The sequence below is a fragment of the Excalfactoria chinensis genome, chromosome 1 (genome assembly GCF_039878825.1).
Source record: "Excalfactoria chinensis isolate bCotChi1 chromosome 1, bCotChi1.hap2, whole genome shotgun sequence".
In the NCBI taxonomy this organism is placed as follows: domain Eukaryota; kingdom Metazoa; phylum Chordata; class Aves; order Galliformes; family Phasianidae; genus Excalfactoria; species Excalfactoria chinensis.
This window is the reverse complement of record NC_092825.1, coordinates 105,045,742-105,069,147: the sequence shown is the minus strand read 5'-3', so window position 1 is coordinate 105,069,147 and position 23,406 is coordinate 105,045,742. Positions and strand designations below refer to the sequence as shown.

Here is a 23,406-nt window from a genome sequence, read left to right as displayed (position 1 = left end):
CTTCACACAGACAAAAGGCAGCAAACTTCAGGCTTCAGGGGAAGCCATCAACAGCTAAAAGTGAGATCCTGACACTCTAGGGGGTGTTATCTTCTGTCTGCAAGGTTCATCTCCGAGTATTAATTGTTTTTAGGAGGGATGCCCATATCTTGCATGGCCAGGTGCTGCCTCTCACATTTTGCTGTACAGTCATATTCTTCTAGTCATGTGGGCCAGCTCCTGCAAAGTGCAAAATCTAGAGGAAAATGATAGTAATATTTAATTCTATGCATTAACAGTTTAATATAGTGCATTAAAAACGTTGCACAGACTGCTAGCTGCTCAAGTACTGCTGTTGTTCGGGGAAACTAAAGATTGCTTCAGTATTTCAGATTACTTTTATGTAATTTCTCATGTATTCTGTTGAAATAAAATGAGATGCATGTGTACCAAGGAGCAGAATTCAAACTGTTTGCACTCATTTGGTCAATTCTCAGTATAAACTGACTCTTAGGATGAAAGGCCAAATTTGATGCTTTGATATCTTTTCATTGCCTCAAGTGACATGGAGTCCAGTCTCTACTAGTTCATTAAGAAACACAGAAACAGCTCTAATTACTTTCCATTTTATCACTTTTTCTCTCCTGAAGTGATGAAAAAGGACTGAAATCTAACAGATGCAATGTGATATGAAATTCTAGAATATTCATACCAGTCATACCAGAATTACATTGTCTACCTAAAGGCATTCATAATTTGCAGTCTTTTGACTGTTTACTATCAGTTTCATAGACTGGCCCTGCTTCCTTTGGCCTTTTGAAAAGTGTGGCCTGGGCACAAATTTCCTGCAAAAACCATGTTACTGGAACTAAACAAGACATCTTGAGTCCTTTACATTTAATTGTTGAAGTCGGTGGATGTCACAAGGTCTCTGTTTTCCTTTGCAATTGTGATTACAGATGGTTGTCTTCCACATATGGCAATTAAAGCAGTCCTCCTCAAATACTTGTTGCTTGGTCTCAGAAGACCAAGTGATAAATTCATACTCACCAACATGACAAATAATGTGAGATGTGTAATGCTCCTTTGGATATGACATATGTGTAGTCACTGAATTCAGCAGCTCAGACACCTCCCAGTGCTAGCTCTGCTCTATTCCAGTTGGCTCCTTCAGTATGGTTTTGCAATACTACAGATATTTCATTTATAGCACAGAGGTGTATGCATGAACATATTTGCAGGCCAGGAGGGTTTTTTGGCTGGAGATATTTATTTTGGAACAGTGAGATACAAAAATACTGTGTGGAATCGGCAGCAGTGTCTCTGTACAGGTTAAGATGCCAATTTAGCCATTCACATACCCTGTCTGGGGCACATGCTTTGCTGAGCAGGTCTCTGGGTCATCACTAAATTAGTCCTGTTCATAAGGAAACTGCATCTCATGTGCATATCTGGAAGATGCAAGCAGGCTATAAATGTGCAAAACAAAGCATCTGGTTGAGGTGGAAGTGCCAGTATTAGAAAAGACTGTGCTTGTCAAAAAAAAAGGTTTTTGTTTTGTTTTGTTTTGTTTTGTTTTGTTTTTTAGCTGGTATTCCCATATTTATATCTTAAACTGTATAGAAAATGAGTGAAAAGAACAAAGCCTTTTTTAGTGATGCTCATCTCAGTTTGTGGATGAAAAACTAACCCAGGCTTCAGCTCTCACAGCAGATTTGGTAAGTCTGTATCCCATGATATTAAAAGTGGCTGGATCTTGGAAGCTGAACTCAGTCTCACTTAAATTTGAATAACACAGAACTTTAACTCAAATTATGACAAAAGTGTAAAGAGATTTTGTACTCATTTGGATAGTTCTGTTTATAGAATATCTTCCAGGCTGGTGCTCATACACATGTATATATAGAAAACCTTTTTAAGTTGTTCAGCTGTCTTTTTAAAGTGCATTTGAAGAGATTGTCCTACCCTCATTCTTTAGATAATTCATTTCCAACGAGAGAATCCCCAGGGGAGGATGAGTGGACCAACAAGTCAAGCACTAGTATTTGAGGGCATTCAGATCCAGATTTTTGTTCTGGCTGATGTGCTAAACTGAGATCTGGATCTCAAACAATCAAGATCTTCTGATGTTTCTATATCTACTATTTGAATTTAGGCTGAAACACAATTTTACAGGAGCCGTAAGTGAACTAAACCACAAAAGCACTACCAAAACAGCTTTTGGGAGGCTATTATTAACTTCTTCCTTGAATAGAGCCCAGAAAAAAAGATATAGTTTAAACTACCACTACTTTCCCCATACTCTTTTTCATCACGTTCCGACATTACTCTCTTAAAATCTCTCTAAACATATAGAAGACTTGAAAAATAATGTTTGGTAAGCATAGTCATATGCTTTTCATCAATATTTTATTGTGAAACATGGTGAAGAGTTGACTTGCAGGATGAAAAATGTCACTCTCTAAACATCATTTTCTAATGGACTTTTTTATGTCCCATAAAATGTGCTAATTTTTACTTGTCCTCTGCTGTCAATGAAAGAGACTATTATTTCTTTCCACAGAACCAAACTCAAAACAAGAATGTCTGGAATATCAAGAGTAATGACATACAAAGTCCCTTCTGGCCCCATACTCTATTGAAAAATAATTGGATGAATTGGTGATGCTTATACTTCATCTAGCCTGCCAGTATGAGTAATTCCATGGTGCCTTCTTGGCCAAAGCTCAGCCATTTAAGTGCTTGGTGAAAATCTATTTGGATGGACTCAGTGTAGTCCAGTCAGTGTAGTCAGTGTTAGATAGCAGCAGAGTAAGAATGAATGATCTTTGGAATAGTGTTGCATATATTGTTAAAACATCTAACACTGCATAGTGCGTCCCTGTTGTGACTTGAGTTTCTGTTGTAGTGTAAATAATAAATGATGAAGATACTAACAATAAAAGTAAAACTGGCCAGGTTACAAACAGTAATGTGACTGGTAAGGGATTTAGACAGTATAGTAGACTGCTGTGTGATGTAGATTATCACAATACCATGTGATGTCACTGGAACTATGATTTACCCAAAGAGCTGCCTTTTGGATATTGCCTTGCCAAGAAATCATGATATAGGTTGTCACTTCTCAGAATGGATTAATGAACCAGAACAAAATGGATACCAGCTTGCCAATGTTTTTACTGAGATCAGAATTTGGTACAATTTTTTATTGGGAAAAAAATCAGGTTTAAAAAAGAAAAGGAAAAAAAAAAAAAAGATTTTTTTTCTTCCAAATCTCCAGAATCTAAAAATGTATTAGGATTCTAATTATTATTACTATTATTTAAATCTGATAGTTTATCTATTTTCCAGTGAATTTTCATTCTACTTCTTTTTTCTGTCTTAGTTTTAGTGGGTTCTAAACATGTTTTTCAGAAGTTGACAGATTTTTCAACCATCAGAGATTTGTGAGAGGACTGTAAGACAGATACACCATGGAGGGAGAATGGCTCAGATGAGCCATGGCAGTAGGGCAGACTGGCACCATGGGAAGTCCCTGATGGGGTTATTGCCCCTCACCACTTCACACAGACAACTTTTGTGCTGATTTTACCTGAGTTTTAGGAGTGTGGGTGCAATGTGGGAGGGAGAGAATCAAAAACAAATGGGGGAATATGATGGAGATTCTACCAAAGTCAACACTCAAGCATCAGCACTTCCCAGTCATCTCCACTTTTTAATGAGGTGACAGGTTGAAACTGTGAAGGAGAAGGCGGATTTGGAGGTCAAAGCAAAGAACTGTGTGTTAAGTGTAACCATCTTATTTGCTACCTCTTGTCTTCTTGAATAGACACTTACTTCCATGTGAATAGTTGCAGTTGAAATGGTCTTTTCTTTCTCCTTCTTTTTGTTAGTAAGAGTTTGTATATTTTTTAACAAACACTCCTGTAATGAAGTATCATACCATGACATGTACATCTGTCAGACAGGAAACTCGCCCATTGAGGGCTGCGAGGCATGAAGCTTTGCCTGTTCATGCCTAAGGTGTGCATTTACATGCTGACAGGCACTGACTGTGGTATGTGCTATTGCTTATTCAGGGCAGTCTGAAAAGGTGCTATCTTGATTTCATTCTGGCAGTAGGGTAACTGCTGAAAGTGAGGCTCTAGGATTGGAAAGTACAAGTGTTGTCTAGAGTGAAGCCTTCTCAGACAGTCCCATAACTTCTTATGAACTTGCCACACACCGAGTCATTCTTTTGAATAGAAATGTAGCAAAGACAGAGTTGTAGTCTATGCTCTAGATGCTACATCAAAGAGATACATGACCTTCCTTTCTGCCCAAGTGAATATAAACAAAAAATGGAATATACACATACTCAAAGTGTAAAAGTCAATGATTCAGATCAGTCAGTGTAGGAAATGGAAGGATCTCATGACAGCTTATGGTGCTCCTCATTGTGCTTATGAATTCAAAGGATACTCTTGTTCATATAATGAGGAACTTACTTTTGACATATTGCACGTGACTTCTAAGTTCTACTACAGTACTTCATGAGTGCTGTCCTGTGGTAATATACTGGATGTTGACTGCCTGAGACTATACTTGCCCTTCATTCAGCACCATTTATTTCCTTCACTTGGTTGTAAAAATGCTTCCTGGCAGAGAATCTTTGCTTCCAAGGGTTCTATGGACACCTTTCAGATACTAATCTGGGAAGTTGGTTGTGATGGGATCTCCCTAAGATCTCATCAGTAGTTGGGCTTCTGCAATGATTTGAGGGACCCAGAATGGTCTTTTCATAGAGGGACAAGACCCTTATCAAAACGAGGCTGCTGCCATAAACAGATCAGCTTGATGGTGAGGAGATTTCAGAGGAGGAGATAGCCCCACTGTCAGAAGACAAAGTGAAGAAAGCCATGTAAGGTAGCAACCAGGTGGCTGAAGTTGCTATCTAGTCTTCAGGAGAGCTGTAAAGAAATGAGGTAGTGTCTCTTGGCATTGAGTGAATAAGAACAGTTGAAAAATGTAATTTTGGGATGGAGAGGAGAGCTCACAACAATGACAATGTAAAAAAAAACCACTAAAATGTATCTGTGAAGTTCAGCTCTGCCTTTCATGAAACTGGAGAGAGCTGATCTTACAAAAACAAGAGCTTGTTGAGGTTGCTGTTGTATAGAACTGGTGTGTGATGTTTTTCTAGCAGCCTCTCTTCACTGTCATCAGAGTGCAATTTCTCTAGAGTCACTGTGGGATGCAACAGATTTCTTGGAAAAGAAGGCTGTGTTGACACCCACAGGCTAGTAATGTTTTCACAAGAAGGAACATGACTTTACATTTGACTCTCTTGAAAAGAGATTAGCAACACTGATTTATAAGAATTGCCAGGGTTTTAGGATTGAATTTTTTTCTCCTCTCTCTGAATCTAAGCTCCAGCAGGTAGGTGTTAAGTGAGTGAAGCATTTCTGGCAAGATTTATATTCCCATACAGTCTAATGGGAGTGAAATCTGACAGTCTAGAGGAGGGGGAGTAACTGACAAATAGAAGGGGGTGGAAAAGGCAGATTGGCTTGGATTTTTTTTCTTTTCTGTTGCTTTGAAATCAAAAGCCTTTGAGATTCTTCACTCTTGGGCTGAAATTTTCATCTGCACAGACATTTCCCTTCTCCATCCTTTTTTTCTAGAATTAAACATAGGTCCATGGCATGCCTGTAGGAAGCAAAATCAGCCAAGACCAAGCCTTCCTGAAAGAATGCATTTTCTAGAAACAGATGACTAGCATTTCCTTTAGAAATGAGATCTCTAAAATGATAAAGTTCTCTTAGAAGAAAGAAGCCTTTCTCACTATGAAGTCTCACAGTTAAGTAAACAGTACTGGAAGAAAGTGTGTCCTCATACAGAGTTTCCAGCATAAAGAGCAACGAAAGCCTTTGCTCTCCAGAGATGAAAACCATCCTGCTCAGTGTTTTAGATTGAATGGATGCTTGCAGCCATAGTGGACAGCATATACTTGCCTTTGAGGGACCTTTGAGGGACCAATAAGCAGTGCCAGAACTTCTTGAATATCAAGTAGGAGACAACCTATAAGTTTCTAAGGTGCCTAACGTGAGGTAAGGAACAGAGCTCAATACTAAAATAAGTGGGATGATTTCATTATTCACATAATTCCTACTGACTGATAAAATAGGAATATAAAACAGATTTATAGTTCAGATTATCATCTGGCATTCCACATACTGCACTAAGGTACGTTTACAAAGAGATGGAAATACAGCAGCAGTGTAAGCTACTGAATACCTATTTAAATGTCAAAATTTGATCTTAAGTAAATATCTCAAGCCAGATTAGAAAGGCATTCTGAACCTTGTCTGGAAAATAAAGAATAAAGAGTCGCACTTGTTAATTAAGTCTTGTTTCTTTAGTTCATGAAAAAACATAGACAGATGGGTAATGATACAGGTTTTATCTGTAGCAAAATCCAAATGTGTGACTGTGTCTAAGTTCTAACAAATTAGGAGTGCCCATCAGCTGTGGAAAAACATTGCCTAACTTAAAAATTTAATAAATATGAAGCTTTTCAGTGGAAACACTTCAACTGAAGCGTGCCTTTTCTGATGGAGGTGCACCATCGAGAAATTTCCCACTAGCAAGAAATACACAGCACATTCCTTACAACTCGTGTGTTTGTAAAGTGAACAGAGTGAGCTGCTGCTTGGACAGCAGTGCTGGCAAGCAATAATCAAAACTGATCTGTTTGATGATTCACACAAGATTTCAAAATATCCTGCTCCTCAGTGTGAAGAACTTGAGCAGATTTGAACTTTCTCAGAAGAAATGAATCTGATCCTGTGGACAATATTGAATGAAAGATGTTCCTGCCTGTGGTAGGATGGACTAGATGATCTTTGAAGATCCCTACCAACACAGTTCATTATTCTATGAAAATGAGAAAAAAATGATATGTTTCCAGAGCTACCAGTTGCCTAAGGACTAAGCACTAATGTGAGGTGGAGAAGATCTCAGGTTCAGGGCTTTGTTTGACTGACTTCATAAAATAGCATCGAGGAGAGGCCACAAACTTGTTTCACCTTAAGAGATTGTGATTGCTATGGTGTGTAAGACAGGAAAACCAGATTCAGGTCCTTATCTTACCAAAAGGTCCAGTTCTCCTGTGTCTGTGACTTAAACATTAGTGTCTTGGCTAATCTGAGCTGTTCTCTTCCTTTGTTTTTAATAAGAAATTTCATTCTGGATGCAAGTAGTTTTTCTAATGAAAACTTAAGAAAAACTGCTGTGTTTCTAAATAAGATTTATGTTTTGACAAATCGACATCTTCCAATAAGAAATGTGTATCACTGGAAAATTCCCATCTAGCTTTCCTGATGAGTAAAGTTTTGCTTTACACATGGAGTTAATAATAGCTTATAAGCTAAAGTGAAAAGGATTTTGGGTGAGCTTCCTAAAGAGGAAGTGAGTCAGTGTCTCGGCAGGAAAGTGTTCCAGATAGGCAGGGTTGGAAAACTTACAAAACAACCCCCAACTGTGTGGAGTCATGGGGAGTGGACATGGGATTATTGTGCCCCAGACTGCAGAAGGATGGTGATTAGTAGGGGGTCTTGCATGTCTTAAAGTATGGTGTTCTCCCATCTCCCAAGCTAAGAAGAGTTAAACTGAGTCATTCCAGGGAAGGCATAAAAGCTAAGGAAGAAGCAGGTGCTGCGGATGGGTGGGTGATTCAGTGGATGGTGTTACTCCTACTGAGTCAACACTGAAGTAGTTTGTAAGCAGGAAGCTTGGGACACTGTGGCTAGTTCTGCATTCTAAATCCAGTGATATTCGAGGAGCCTGTTGTTCCCTCAGTATACTTTCCACAGGGTGGGTTGCCTGTGGTAGATCCCTAGGCACAGCATTTTCAAGAGAACAAACTAAAGAGATGTTTCTAAGGCGACTTTTAGTGAGACTGACAAACCAAACCTGAGAGTCCAGTTCATTTTGATCATGGAAATGCAAGACCTTTGCGGAAAACAGAAATCTTGCATCCTTGTTGCTGACTTTAAAGACCTTCTACTGCTTTTGTAGAATCATGGAATGGCCTGGGTTGAAAAGACTACAATGACCATCTAGTTTCAACCCCCTGCTATGTGCAGGGTCGCCAACCACCAGACCAGGCTGCTCAGAGCCACATCCAGCCTGGCCTTGAATGCCTCCATGGATGGGGCATCCACAACCTCCTTGGGCAACCTGTTCCAGTGCGTCACCAACCTCTGTGTGAAAAACATCCTTCTAATACCTGACCTAAACCTCCCCTGTCTCAGTTTAAAACCATTCCCCCTTGTTCTAACACTATCCACCCTCACAAACAGGCATCCCCCTTCCTGTTTATGTGCTCCCTTCAAGTATTGGAAGGCCACAAGGGGGTCCCCCTGGAGCTTTCTCTTCTCCAAGCTGAACAAGTCCAGTTTCCCTAACCTTTTCTCATAGGAGAGGCGCTCCACCCTCTGATCATCTTAGTGGCCCTCCTCTGGACCTAGAGCTCCAAGAGCTCTACATCCTTCCTGTACTGGGGCCCCAGGCCTGGATGCATTAATGCAGATGAGGTCTCACAAGAGCTGAGTAGAGGGGGACAATCACCTCCTTCTCTGTGCTGGCCACCCCTTTTTAAATGTAGTCCAGAACACAGTTGGCCTTCTCCCTTTCTGGGGACTCTGGGTTGAACCTTCACAACCAAGATCTTTTTAGGGAGAAGGACTTACATTTTGTATTCTGCAGTGCACCAGGAATAGAGCTGGCATTCCCAGATGAACTTAAATCAAAAGTTTGTTCTCCATGGCCATTGTGCCCATTGAGGTACCAGTGTTGTCTTACAGAAGTGGAGCTGCTGCTTGTCCTCTAACCCAACTTATTCATTCATTGCCAAAATAAAAGCCAATTTTACAGAAAATTAATATCTATTCCCAATTATGTGATTGCAAGAACTGTACTGTTTACCTTCTGTGGTTCCAGAACTACTCTCTTGTAGTTTAACTTTTCTGAGCAAGGATGATTTTTCTCAGTCATGTTTTCTCTCTTTGTATATGTATAGACACACATTCATTGATCAAAAATGTATACATCACACCACACAAAGGAAGATATTTCAACCTTAGAAATCACTGTTGTTTCCCCTTCAATTTTCACATTTGGATACGTCTTTTCCTCTTGCTGGAAGCACTAAGGGTTTAAAAGGTGGGATGCTTTCCTTCCATGCTTTGAATAATTCAGTACTCAATCCTTTACAATTTCAGGTCATCATTCTCTCTAGTAAAAAAGAGGAGAAATTACAATATTATTTCTGAATTCTGTAAGAGATGCCACAAGCTTTGGTACTGACGGTGCCTGGGGGGTTGGCAGATACTTCTGTATTTTTACACAATGTGAGTAAATGGTTCTAAGATTTGGGCTGGCAGAGGTGGCCTTCTGATTTTTGGTGCACAGAGCACTTTCTGAGGAGACCACACTTTCTGAACCCTCTCATTCATCTTTGAATTGATAACCAGCTATCCCACCAGACTGGGGAAAATTAACTTAGTGTTTTTTTCTAACTCATGCTTGACATTTGCACTTACTGTTTTCCACACATTTTATTGAGCATTGCTAATGGGATCTTATCTGTTAAGCCTTTTTTCTATTTTCCTCCACCTCCTTCCCATCTCTTTCACTGAGGGTTTGAGCTCACATGAGCTCAGTAGAGTGAGAGTAGAGAACAGACTGTGGACGGGCTTCATTTCTGAAGGGCTATAATGATATACACATACTACCTTTTACTCTCTAACTAGCAATTTTTGTTATTAAAGGATTTAATTTTGTTTTTACCAAAAAATTTAAAATTCATTTAAAAATTACAGTTTTTCTTTTTAAATCTCACTGTTTCTAAAGTCAGAATGCCACACTGTCTGTTCACCAACTGTAATGAATTTGTCTCACCATCTTTCTGTTTTCTCATTGTACAGATGTTTTGTTCAGTGTCACAGAGAAAGATGGTGTCAGAGCCTGAAATAGAACCGATTCCTTCTGAGTTCTGGGCTGGTACTTTAAACACAGCACCATCCTTCTCCTAAATCACAAAGAACAGCCACACTTCAGGCCAGCTAGAGAAGAGAAGCCACCAGGATCCAGAGTCTTCCTGCCTCTGCATCTTGCGCCATCATTTTTTTTTGTCACAGAATAGACCACATTTTGTTTTCCGGGGAGGAACTGAAACAAAATCCACCATGTTTGATAGCAGTTAAGTTCTGCTGCAACTTTCCTGTCTCTAATGGAACAGATTCTGAGATGGGAAACCTCAGATGGGATGCCATCTCCTTCATTTCTTAGAAGTTATTTCTAAACAACTTCAGAGTTGAGCAACGTGTCTTGAATTCAACTCAACTATTATTTACAGAGTAAGTGAAGAATGAGTGAAGAGTAACAGCATGTATCAGATTTTTCCTCATCCACATCCCAGCACTGTTTTTTCCACAGTGAAAACAATGAGTACAGTCTCTGCTTTCACAAAGCTGTTCTACTGAAAAATATTCGACAACTGCTTCCTATTGAGTTTAATCCCAGTTTCTTTACTACCATACATACCATACTACCATCTTTACTGAATATCTTTACCAGTCAGGCATGGTTAGTGGAGCTGTGACTGAGAGTTAAGGAGGAAAGAAAATTCTAATGATCCACAAAATAATTATTTTTGATACTCACAGAAAGATCCTGATTCTCTCTGTTTTGCTTGTTATACCAATATTTGTATTTTTATCATGGGAATACAAGAAAAGCTGTTCAGAGCAGCAACTCTGGATCAAGATAAACATCATTTTCTTTTTTAATATAGGTCAGGAATGAAAAGCTTCAGAAAACAAGATGTCTTTGCTATTGCTTTTTACTACATACAAGCCATATTGACTTAGTTTAGGATCCCCTTGAACCACCAGAAACACTCCTGGGCAGTATGAGGAAAGGAAGTAAGGTGCTGATCAAAAAAATAGAAAAGAACCAGATTGACTGGAGCAAACTGTAGACAAAAGCTGTATGTGCACTCTGATTTTGTAGCAAATAAAAATATAGGAATTGTTTACAGGGCATGGAAGAGCTGTAGGTTTTGGATTTCTAATGTCAAGCATAGCAAGCCCCTGACCCTGAACTGTAATTCTTAATGCTGTGAAAATACGCATTCAAAACAGTGTCTCCTAAACAGATAACTGTGCCAGGACTGCTGAGAAAGAAGTGTCCTCAAAAGAAGGCTCTACCCTTATTCCTGTCCCCAGAACTTATACCTGAATTCCTCACTGAGGTTCAAAGAAATGATTCACATCTTCCAGGCTCTAACACTTCTTTGTGGACAGCACAGGGATGTTCTGCTACACATTTCCGGAGAGGTTTGGCCCTTAGGAAACCCTCAGCAATAGGCACCTGTATTTTGAATACCTGGACGGAGCTAAACTCAGTGAGGGATTCACACAAGGGGGAACAGTAATTCTCTTTAGGATGTTAGAAGATGGAGTGGATGAAATGCTGAAGATGTTATACAGGAGCCCAAAGCAGGTGATATGTGGTAATGGTGATTCCTGGACTCAAAGTCTAACTTTTTCATAAACTTGTGAGTGGAGGGATCCTACCAGAATGTAGCATGAAAATGCAGAGATACTTATATGTAGGTCACTCCAAAAGTAATGCTTCCTACTTATTTTGATGGAAATTGCAGAAGACAGGATGAGCACAATGGCACTATTTGTTTGATAGAGCAAATTCTCAGCTACACAACACTATTTGTCAATGTAGTCATCACCCCTAGCTCTATGCCTTTTTCCAGCAATGAACAATAGTCTGCATGCTGCACTCATAAACATCTGCACCTGTGGAGATGACCTGCTATTGCTGTCAGCACTACTGAAACACACCTTGCACAACCTCACTGTGCTCACATCCACTGCTTGGTGTCCATAAACATTCAGCAAGCATCAATGAGGGTGCCGTTTTTTCCACATGTAGCAATCCAGTGACACACCTTTGCTTCATATGCACTTTTGTGTCAGGTGCCACCACATCAGAGTGCCCCTCTGCTGCCATCTGTCGTATGGCAGCAAAATGGGGATACTGGTGAGATGGCACAACCTCTACTGCCATACCACCAACATTTGCCTCTGATGTTGTGGGCCAACATACAAAATAGGAGGCATTACTCTCAGAGCCGCCCTCATAACATTTTGTCTCAGAACTCAGTGGATATGTCTGGAACAGATACTACACTGTCCCACGCATTCAGATTTGGCTGTAAAATGTTAAACTGAGTGTAAAGCTGAAAGGCTTGCAGAGAACAGAAGGGGTGGCTGGAGAAGTGTCATAGGTATTCAAGACCTTTACAAGTGATTGTGAACAGAAGATAACACACTTGTTAATCACAGTGTGCCACACTCGGAGAGAAGGCAAATATATTGCAGGATAACGTGCCATCTGATGGAAGAAAATAACCCTCTTGAACTACTTTCAAAGGTTATTTCAAAGCTTGCAGTCGGCACGTTATCAGTACCTTGGGTTTGTGTTAAGCAGTGCTGTCAGAAAACTGTTTCTAAGGTGGTTTTTAAGCCAGGTGTTGAAGATCATTATTGGATGTAGGTAGGAGGGTAATAGCAATGGGCATTCAATAAATCTTTTTCCATTGCATGCTTTTCAAATGCTATTACTAAAAAGAGGGATTGCAATGCCAGGGGGCAACCAGCAGCCACAGAGGTGTGTTGAAATCAGAGCTTCTACAGTAGTTGTAGCTGAGCTTATTCCTGTTTTTTGTTTGTTTGTTTGTTTGTTTTCTCCCTGGCCGTGCAAATTTTGTGGCAAGCTGTACTGAGGAGCACAACGATTTCACAGTGCCCCCTAGCTGAAAGCAGTTCAGAAGGGCAGACCGGTCCGCAAAGCAATGCCATCACTATCACTCCACAGCGCCTGCTGGCCACCTGCCTAGCATGCATTGAAGCTTCTCACCTTCCTGAGAAGACAGCAGCACACCTGCACTGAAATGCATAACTGCCAGTGAGCTACTTCAGAGGAGCTGCTCGTGGGCACATAGCTGAGCACTGCCACTTATATCACTCTTTCTCCCATGGATATTTTCTTACATAGACCTGAGGTTCTATGCAAATGAAGGGGAGGCAAATCTGCACTGCAACATCTCAGCTACCCAGCTCAGTATTCACAAACCCAAGTTCTTTCTAGTGGTTACATGTAGCAATTCCCTCATCCCAGCAGAAGAGACAGCATCTTGCTAGTTTGTTTCCAGGAGGATGCTGGTTTGATGCTGATCCTCAGAGACATATTTATTTGAGGTAGACCTGTTTATTTATCTTATGTTGTTTTTCTTCCTGACAACAAGCAACAAGTTCATTGCCTTGATGGGAAATGGAGGTTGGACTTTTCAGTAAGTTGTATGCCCAAAAGAATTTTGGGGTCCAAGTTTCTAGCCAGAGACACAATCTTTTTCTCTTTTTCTTTTTCTTTTCTTTCCTTTTTCTTTTTTGTTTTCTTTTTCTTTTTCTTTTCTTTTTTTGGGGGGGGTGGGGGGGAGAAAGGGGGTGTGAATGCTTTATCTTCTGGTTATATGAATGCTTTCTCTTTTCTTTTACTCTGATTCTTAGTAGAGCTACAACCAGACAGTACTCCAATGTCATGCCCTGCAACTCATCTCCAAGGAAATCCCTATGGGTGCATCTCAAGACGTGTGGTCGGTGGTTTGGGAGATGGTTTTGATTGTTTCAGACATCGTTAAATGGAAGGGATGCTGGGGGGTACCAACATCTTTGTTTATATGGAATGTAGATTGCCATCAGCTTTTACCAAGTCTGTGATTTATAGCTGCTGTTACCAGCATCTCTTATGAGGACGTATAATGTTTACAGACTGACTAACCGTTGCCTAACTTCTGTAGCACCATTGGTCAAAAGTCAAAAAGGGATGCACTATTAGCATGAATGTTAGAACTTTTCCTCATCATAGCCATGCTAAACAGAACATACATATGCACAGCAAAGAAGGGGATAACTTTAAAAATATATATATTAAAATGTAAAGCTTGTGTTACTGAGGAACCGAAGAGAAAAATGTCCTGCAAAATACTGTGTAAATAGAGTTGGGAGGGTGAAAAGGGGGCTTTCCTGAAAACAGCAAGACATTTGGAAAAGTTCTGTGACATTTCCAGGTAGCTTTAGTTGCACCTGAACTCCTGTTTGTTAAACTGTGTGACTGGGAGATGCTTGCAGGGTAGAAAGACAGAAAGAGAAAGTGACAGAATCCCAGAATGCATTAGGTTGGAAAGGACCTCAGAGATCACCTGGTTCCAACCCCACCACCACAGACAGGGTGGCCACCCTCAAGATCACAGGTTACAGCTCTGACTACCATCCAGCATACAAAATCAAGGAGAGGATGGATTTAGTGAGAGGCTGCTGTCAAGGCCATCCCACGCAGCGGTTGCAGTACCACCTGGAGGCCCAGTTGCACTACTGTGGTTTCTGTGCTTGTCTTTGCTACATGCTTGGTCCCTTCAGTGGTACCTATGTGAGAGCAGATATTCCTCAGCCTGCCTAGAGTACATCAGCGTTCTGCAAAGGAGTGGCCACTGGAAGTAGCAGGGTGCATGTGGATGTGTAGAGTATTGCAAACACTCAAAGGGTTTTTATTTAAGGGCTGCAGCGCCTTAGTGCCTCAGGGAGTGGATTTGGCTGTAGATAGAGACAGAAAGTAGCAAGACAAGAGCCAAGGCCCAGGCAGAGAGAAAGTGGAAAACAGAATTTTTCAAAAACAGTGCTTTACCCCGCCTTTGTTAAAAATTCAAACAAATACCCACCAGCTGAAAAAGTATATTGAATAATTGGACTTCAGATACTGTGCCAACAAAACACACATGGGCTGTGGTGATAAAAGGTTTTCTCCCAGTGGAACAAATCACTTATCAGGCTATGATACAAAGTAAGGAAACATTTCAGTACAAGTGAACTTTAGCTTCACAATAGCTCCAATAAGGGAACGCTGACTTTTGGCAGCCTTATTTGGAGGAGAACTATCCAGACCTACCCACAGCCTTTACTTATCTGCTATTGTGTAATTCTTAATGTCATATTTGCTTGTAAGTGCCCCATAATGACCATTTTCCACTAGAGACATGTACAACTACTATTTTGCAGCCTCACATGTTTCCTTCAGAATTTCTTCTCCTTTTCTCAGCCATTTTGTCTCTTACTTTCTTTTCGTATCTTGACTATTTCCTCCCTTTATTCATTTTCTTAGTATTTCTTCCCTTTATTTAGTCTCTTTCCTTTCTCATCTTTCATATTCAGAGCCTGACAGAAAGCCCCATACACTGTCGTTTTCTCTTTCAGTCCCTTTTTGCTTCTTAGTACATTTTCATCAAATACTTGAGAAGAGAGAAAAATTTGGAAAAGCTTTTTCTTTTGTCCTGAGATGTTGTTTTTTCTTTGCACCCTTGTTCTATCTGAGGATGCTAGCAGCTTGTCTGTGAGTGGTTATTAGAGCTGCATCCCTACTGCAATTTGGGGTGCAAGGGACTGGAATAAGACAATGTAGAATATAGTCTGACAACTAAGCCTACATTTTTTTTTATACTAGTATGAAAAGAAAGTGGAGATTTTGTTAAGAATCACAGTCAAACAGAGATCCCCAAAAAGCCTATATTTGGTGAGCCCAGTAGCCAGACAGGCTGGCAGGGATGGTCAGGCTCTGCAGATGTCAGTTGACCTGTCCCATCTTCTGTTCTCCTTCAATTCTCATTGCTGGTTGGGGTTTTTACTCCCAGTGTAGTATTATAAAGACTGTTTCTAATAGCTGCTTCTGCCTGTTGCTAGTGGCACTATTTTTTTCTACAGAACAGATAGTCATAAAATACCAATATTTAATTAATTCTTATGAATGTGGATGAACTTCTCAGTTTGTTTGAAAAACAAGACCAGCAAGACAGACCCTTCAAGTACAGCAGGTGATACCCCAGTGGCACTATTTAGAGCCATTCTTCACTTCTAATCTGTCTTTGTTTGTTTGTTTTCACAAATAATGGAGAAATAAAGGGAATCTCCAAATTCCACCTGAAGAGGACATACTTTTGATGTTGAACACGTGTTTGGAAGGCATCCATGAGTTAACAGGAGGTAAAGTGATCCCAAATGCATCATTCTGTGCTTGTAATGAGAAATGCAAGGGGACACTCTGTAGCTTACACCAGGATTATCTCACTTTTCTTTCCTCTCTTGACCCAAGAAAGAACACAACAAGGTACCAGGCTACTCCCTCTGGTTGGAGGCAGCAAGTACTGCCACATATGATTTTTTGCTGCTTCGACTTTCAATCTTGTAAGCCAGTAGCTTTCAGAAATGGAAGGCAGAAAATTTTAATCTCCTGGAACATTATGTAAAGCTGTTAATTTTTTTTAAAGACATTCTTTGAGAATGACTCGATTGCTGCTTAAGGTGGGGTGTGTGCGTGTGAGCAAAGGTTTACACTTAACCAAAAAAGGCCTCCCGGGTGTCCCAAAGCTGTTAAAGTAGGCTGTTTCCTGGGCAGGCCTGTAAACTCTGGGCACTTTGAGATCCTGGATGCTTTCCAGCTATGCTGCCAACTTGCAGGCAACCATAGGTAATTCTCAAGCTCAGCCATTCCTAGCCACTAGCCAACAATTCTATTGCCCTGACAGCACAGTGCTTTTCCTTGGTTATTCTCCTGCCAAGCACCCAAAGCTCAGCTACAGATAACCACAGCAAATGGTACGGGTTCCTGAGAATGAGGGATGGGTGAGAGCTGGATGTATTTGGTCTAATGGGAAAGCACTGGCTTTGAAAAATCATTCTTTCTAGGAAATGAACGAAAGTACTCAATTTGTCTTCCAAATTTCCTATGAGGTGAAAATAAATTCCCCTAAATCACCTGCAACAAAACCAACAGCCTTCACTGAATTCTCTTGATGTCTCATTTTGATAAAAATGCACTTCCTCATTCTCTACCTTGAAAGTACGATTTATTTATTTATTTATTTATTTAAAGAAAGCATCATTGAAGTAGGAGTCCAGTACAGTAAAAAGTAATTCAAAATGAAGAACTGAAGAATGTGATTGTGGAAAATTCAGTGAGACCTTCTGGGAAGAATTTCTTTAAAAATTTGCTTTTCAAAACGATCTCTTCAACAAGACTATTTGGTTTTGACAAACTAATTTGTTGTTGTTTTCTTTAGATTGCAGCTCTGTAATGGACAGGCCCATGAACAGACCATGGTTCAGATTGTGGGCAGCCTGACCTGGTGAGAGTTGTCTCTGCCAGTGGCGGGGGACGGAACAAGGTGATCTCTAAAGTCCCTTTCAATCCAAGCCATTCTATGATTTACTAATCAATATGTCAAAGAGAAGTGTCTGGATCAAAACTTGAAACATGGCCTTCTCCTCTCACCGCAGTGTACTGACCGCTGCTCTGCATTTCCTAGCTCAAGCCTGCCCTAGCACTTCCCTAACCTGCAATATAGGCCTAATTGGATATTAGAGAACAAGGGTTTCGGTGGTTAAAATAATCTGATATGCTATCCTAATTGAGTATATAGACCTGCAAAAGAATGCAGCTAGATAGAATTCTGCTGTACAGTGGCTATGAGATTAAGTGTTCTTGCTTGTCATTACATTTTGCTGTAAAAGTGTTCTCTCTACGGATGGAATCCAAAGACCATTGGAGCCACCTGAGAAAATCCCTTGGGCTGAAACTTCTTGGAATTTTGAAGATCCTGGCATTCATCATTTCTTAATTTCAAAAGCAGAAAAACTGCTAGCTTATTTGTCCTCTTTTCCTTACCTTACCTTACCTTTCCTTACCTTAGCCAGTCGTGGTGCCACTGGCTACTGTGCTGTGCTCTAAACTTCAGTTACAGCAGTCGAGCTGTAAGAAAGCAGTTCTAATTTTGTACATACAAATATTCATTTGTGTCTCAAAAATCTCAGCAAGAATAATGTGCCTGACCTGCACATCTTTTAAAACCAACTCCTCTGCTCTACTTTTCACCACCTCCTCCAACCGCTCGCAAGCTTCATTGCCTTTCCTCTCATACAAAAGCTGACCTAAAAGAGAAACAAAGCAGGGCTGCGGGAATAGAGATGTTCTCCTCCTGAGCTGGGTAGAAGAGCACATGAAGCTGCTTTGTTAGGGAGAGAAAGGTTTTCCATCCATTCTCAGCCAACGGACTGCAGTCACATTTCAGCTGACCTGACCAGGCTCAATGGCTCTGAGGGAGTTTCTGTGGCAATGGATGAAAATATTTGTATCTGGATTTGTCTTCTGCTGTATTTGTCAACACCAGTAAAGGTCAATGTTCTTCCTTGGTGAGGGAAAGATGTTGTCTAGCTTGACAGCAGCATGAAAGCTGAGAGGAGAAAAGCAAGCAGAAATTTTGGCAAGTGGTGGGTCCTTCAGGATCCAGGAACCATTAACCTCTTAAAACAAAGCTGTTTCTTTTTCTGTCCTCAGGACACTTTAGTCATTCCCACAAGAGCAGATTCTTCCAGGCAACACAGAGAAAGCTGAATCTCACTGTCAAAGTTAGCAAAGCTTCCGAAACAGCTTGTTCATCTCCTCAACCAAACACCTCAGAGTCAAAGCAGTAGCTTTGTCTAGAAAAGGGAAAGAAAAGAGATGAAGTACAATAATTCTTCTCTTACTAAGCCCAGAATTTTATTTCTGGTTTTTAGACTCCTCTGTATCTGTCTACATGCAGCAGCATGGCAAAGATGGAAAGGTTTCTAAAACTGGGGAAATCTGTAGTATTGTATTTGTCAAAGTCTCAAGGAAATAAGATGCTTTATCTACCTATCTTTAAAACAGAACAACACCCAAAGCATGATCCTACCCTACTGTTGTACAAATGGGAAGCAAGATTCATAAAATGGATTCATAAAATTTCACTGCGGAAATCAAGAGTAAGACTGCATTAAATAAGGGCAGATCTTAGTCTTGCCCAGTATGCAGATATTTTCCTGTTTGATCCCAGTCTCCACGTCTTTTTGCAGTATTTTGTTCACATGTAGCTCCCGTACATCTTCTGACTAGAAAATGAATGCATGCAAGATGGTGACTTCTTGATTTTGGCAGCATGAAGCAGCAGACATTTAAAAATGTATTTGTCATTTCAAGTAAGCCATTCCAGGCTTTTTCAGTGTGTGATTGGATGTAATTTTGAAAATATAGAACACTAGAAGAAGAGAAAGATGGACACATGACTAGTTGTGGGCTCTTGGTTTTGTTCAAGGAGATTGGTATACTTGACAAAAATAAGAAGGATATTTACTAAGAGTAGTTTCAAAGAAAAATCCTTGTTTTTCCTCAGCTAATGAAGAAAAAAAAAAAAGTCAAATTGCACATTTCAGGGTTAAAAAGCAATGGTTGTTAGTCATGCCCACTATTACATATAAGTGAATACAGAAATAAATCAGCAATGGTTTGAATTGGCATTGGATTTTTAAATCTGGTGGTTCTGATTTTAATTTAACATATCCTGTGGTGCAGTGTGTGAAATATGTACTTAACCCAGATTGTTGTGAGATGAAAGCACACTGGTGTTTATTTTACATTATTTGCTGTAGTTTGTTGAAAGCCAACATTCCTGGGCAGTGAATGCAGTAAGGATGAATCATTTGAACTAGGTGAGGGGTTAGCAGCTGGAATAAAACGAAAGTTGAATGGCTACATTACATTAAATTTGAGTAAAATGGGTTAAAAATTTAAGTTTAGAGAAACCAACACCTTCATTCTGAAATAGGGAATTATGACACTTATTTCTATAGATTATTTGCCAGTGTTTTCAGTGGCAACCCTGACTATAGCTAACTAGCAATACACGTTTCCTACCTTCTGAACCAAAGTGCTGAAGCAAAGTTAAAGACAAATTACTAACAGGAGCTGCAGTGAATGCCTGGAGTGATAGTCCAACAGAGGGAGTCGATCCTAATGATTTACTATTCATATCACCATTGCTCATAGGAATCTTAATCAAGAAGCAGGACATCTCCAGATGGAGTATTGAATGACTGAGTAAAAAAGATGGTCCCTGTCCTAGAGAGCTGAGCACTGAAGCAGAGGCAAAGGAAAATGACTGAGTAGACAAAGAGAAGGGAAAGCACAAGGAAATGATGGAACAGCAGCATCTGACAGATCCGAAATGAGCTCAGCACACAAGCAGACTGCAGTAAAGATTTTCTAGGAGCATCCCAGAGACTTGTGATGATGGTTTTGACAGCGGACGTGGAAGTGGCCATACAAGTGTTTGTGGTGTGCTTGCTTCATGCCTGAGAAGAATTGACAGAGAATAGGCAAAGGAGTTTGTTGGAAATTCTATTAAATAGGCACATGAGAGGAGAAGGCTTCAGGGAGACCTCTGTGTGGCCTTCCAGTACTTAAAAAGAGCTTATTATCTGGAAGACAGCTGGTTTTTCCTGTGGTCACATAGCAATAGAACAAGAAAGAATGGCTTTAAACTAAAAGAAGGGTTATTTAGATTATCTGTTAAGGGGAAAATCTTTCCTCAGAGGGATGCAAGGCCCTGGCATAGGCTACCCAGAGCAGCTGTGGTGCCCCATCCTTGGGGACGCTCATGGCCAGATTGGGCAGGTTAGATCCTGGGCAGCCTGAGCTGGTTGGGGGCAGCTTTGCCCACAGCAGGGGTTTGGGACTGAGTGGACTTTGAGTCTCCTCCAACCCAAACCATTCTGTGATTTCTATGATTCTATGAATCTAGGATTTTATGAGGCTCATGCTTAAGGCAGCACACGTGGCTGAAGGAAAAAAAAATTATTGGGTTAGTGAACAGTGCACTGAAGTCCTTGAGAACAGAGAAGGTATATTCTGCTGCAACTGGTGAAGATGGCAGAGCTGGGGAAAGGGATTATCAGCAATAGAGACAAGGCTACCCATAAGCAAAAGATGTGTATAGGAATGTTCAAGATGCATGAAATAGTGTTTGCTGAGACCATAAAGAAAAGGAGATGGGAGTAGCTGCAATTGGGAATATCAGAAATCTGTATGGGAATTTCAGCTGAAAGGAGATGAAAGGTGGAAGTAAAGATGGGAGCTGGGGGAAAGATGTTATCACAGAAGATGAGAGGAGAAATCTGGCCCAAATATATCTTTCAGAGGTATGCACACAGAAAGTGGCACACTCCTGAGGGTATACAGTATGACCCAAGACTGTTAGCTGAGTGGCTCTGTTGGGCTTCAGTTGGAAGGGCAGTAGCTTTTGGATAACACCAAAGGGGCAGGACTCTTGGATAGATGGAGCAGGGAAACAGAGCTGTAATCATCAGGGACAGGAAGAGGGACTTGGACTTTGTGCTTGTAAGTGAGGTTATACAGAGGTTACACCAAAAGACAAAAGAAGGAGAAATAGGTGCACAAGTCCTTGGGAAGAGGGGCTGGGGATAATGAGCATGTCCAGAAGGAAGACACAAAGAAGAAGACACAAAAGCCAATGGACCACCAAGTAAGAATGATGGCTTCATGTGTACCTGATCTACAAGAACCCACTGCTTGCTTTTGGGCTGTACACTGCTTCTTGTGATTTCAAAGGTGAGTCTGCAGAGGTTTCTTTCTGGTCTCTGCCTTTCTTCTTCCATCTTTAGCTGCTCTCCTCACTCAGCTGTGAGTGACCACTGAAGAAGCTGAGAACAGAATGGAACATCTTATATCACCTTGAGTGTTTGGAAGATCTACAGTCATGAAACCCAAAAGAAAAAGAGGTGTTGAAAGCTGCCCAAGTTAGGAAGGCAGACACACTGTGGAATACAAACAAAATAATAGTAACAGAGAGCATCCTTAAGCTGGCTAACTTGAGGTACATGGTTACTGGGCATGGTAGTGATGGGTTGACAGTTGGACTACATGATATTAGAGATCTTTTCCAACCTTAATAATTCTGTGATTCTATGTGGATATTAAAGATAAAAGGCTCACTGTTAGCCCATTCTTCCTAATATCAGCTTTCAGAGCCAGCATAGTTAGTCCTTTGCCACTTTGTAGGTCTGATTCGTGTGGCAGCGACTCACAGAAAAGTACTTATTAATCACAAGACTGTCTGGAAAAGAACTGACAAGCAGTCGTTACCTTCAGTGGAAGCTAGTATGTCTAGAAGCACAGAATCATAGAACCATTAAGGTTGGAAAAGACCACTGAGAACATCCAGTCCGGCTATGAACCCATCATCACCATGTTCTCTATCTGGTGGCACTAATCTCAGTGCCACTGTTTGGGAGCACTGAGGGCTGGACTCACGTAGGACGATGATAGTCCTGCGAGCATGGCCCTTCTGTGTTTAGCGTAGAGCTTCCTCAGGTGAAATCCCCTCGATTTTCCATTCACCGTAGGCTCGCATCCCGAGGTATGGATGAAGGTGCCTGCTCCGCAGCCGGGCCCGGCAGATGTCGGGGCTGCACCTCTGCACCGCGGCCGCCCGGGGGAGCGCAGGCGCCGCCTCCCCGCGCCCCGCTCCCGCTCCGCAACGCCGAGCATCGCCGTGCGGGCAGGAGGCGGTAGGAGCTGGCACCGAGCGGGTGCTTTCGGTCTCCATTCAGAATAAAACATCCCCTCTTTCCCTACCCCCCTCCCCGCTAGTCGCGTTACATAAATTTAAACTTTTCCATTATCGAAGCTCTCAAATATTCTGCGCGAGGTTACAAAATGTGTTTACTTACAAATTTGGAAGTAGCGACAAGACGCAATGCAGTGAATTTGTCATCTGCTCATGACTAGCAGATGGTCCTCCTTCGTTGCAAGCGAGCTGCGTGAGTCACGTCTTGCCTGGTTCCTCGAATGGAGCCGAGGAGCTCTCTGGCAGCGTGTGGACAGTGTCACCCATCACCAATCAGCCCACCTGGTGGAGTGCTCTCGTGCATGGGGAGGTTTTCACAGGGCCTTTTGAGAAGGTTCTGTGTCCCTCCTTCTTCCACATCATTAGATTCGAGTGCCACGCCTGTCCATAACGACTGCTTCATGCGGCTCTTGTGATAGAAAAGGATCTTTAAATGGGAATGCGTTACAGATGATCTGAAAGAGATAACTGTGAGTTATGCTGAAACGGGCTCAGTTTTTAGCACTGGGTGAAGCCAAAGTGGGAAATGCAAAAGAGTCGACTGAGAGCCCTTTGCCTGGAATCAGAGCTGCTGTATATAGTGTTGTGACAGCCCTGTTCCCTGTGCCAAGGCACAGCATGCCGAGGTTTGCTCTAAGCTGTCTTGTTAGCCAGGAATAAAAAAAATAATAATAAAAATAACATAAAATCAAAATCAGAGCAACAACTTCATTGAGTCGGGGGTCTGTGCACAGCTTGCAAGATCTGAATTGCCAAACCTGGTAAAGTAATGAGGCTGGACGCTTTCCCATGTGGCCTGCTGTAGGGAGCCTGCT

General features: G+C 41.2%; 1 long non-coding RNA gene across 1 annotated transcript in view; it reads right to left on the bottom strand.

The window, feature by feature from the left end:
- The window catches only part of LOC140261657 (uncharacterized), a 29,939-nt gene extending 6,914 nt beyond the window's left edge, over positions 1–23,025 (bottom strand). The window contains exons 1-2 of the long non-coding RNA XR_011905758.1: positions 22,695–23,025; positions 21,513–21,665 (exon numbers count right to left, since the gene is read on the bottom strand). This is a non-coding gene — a long non-coding RNA (uncharacterized lncRNA). The remainder of the gene's footprint in view (positions 1–21,512; positions 21,666–22,694) is intronic.
- Between the last annotated feature and the right edge of the window lie 381 nt (positions 23,026–23,406).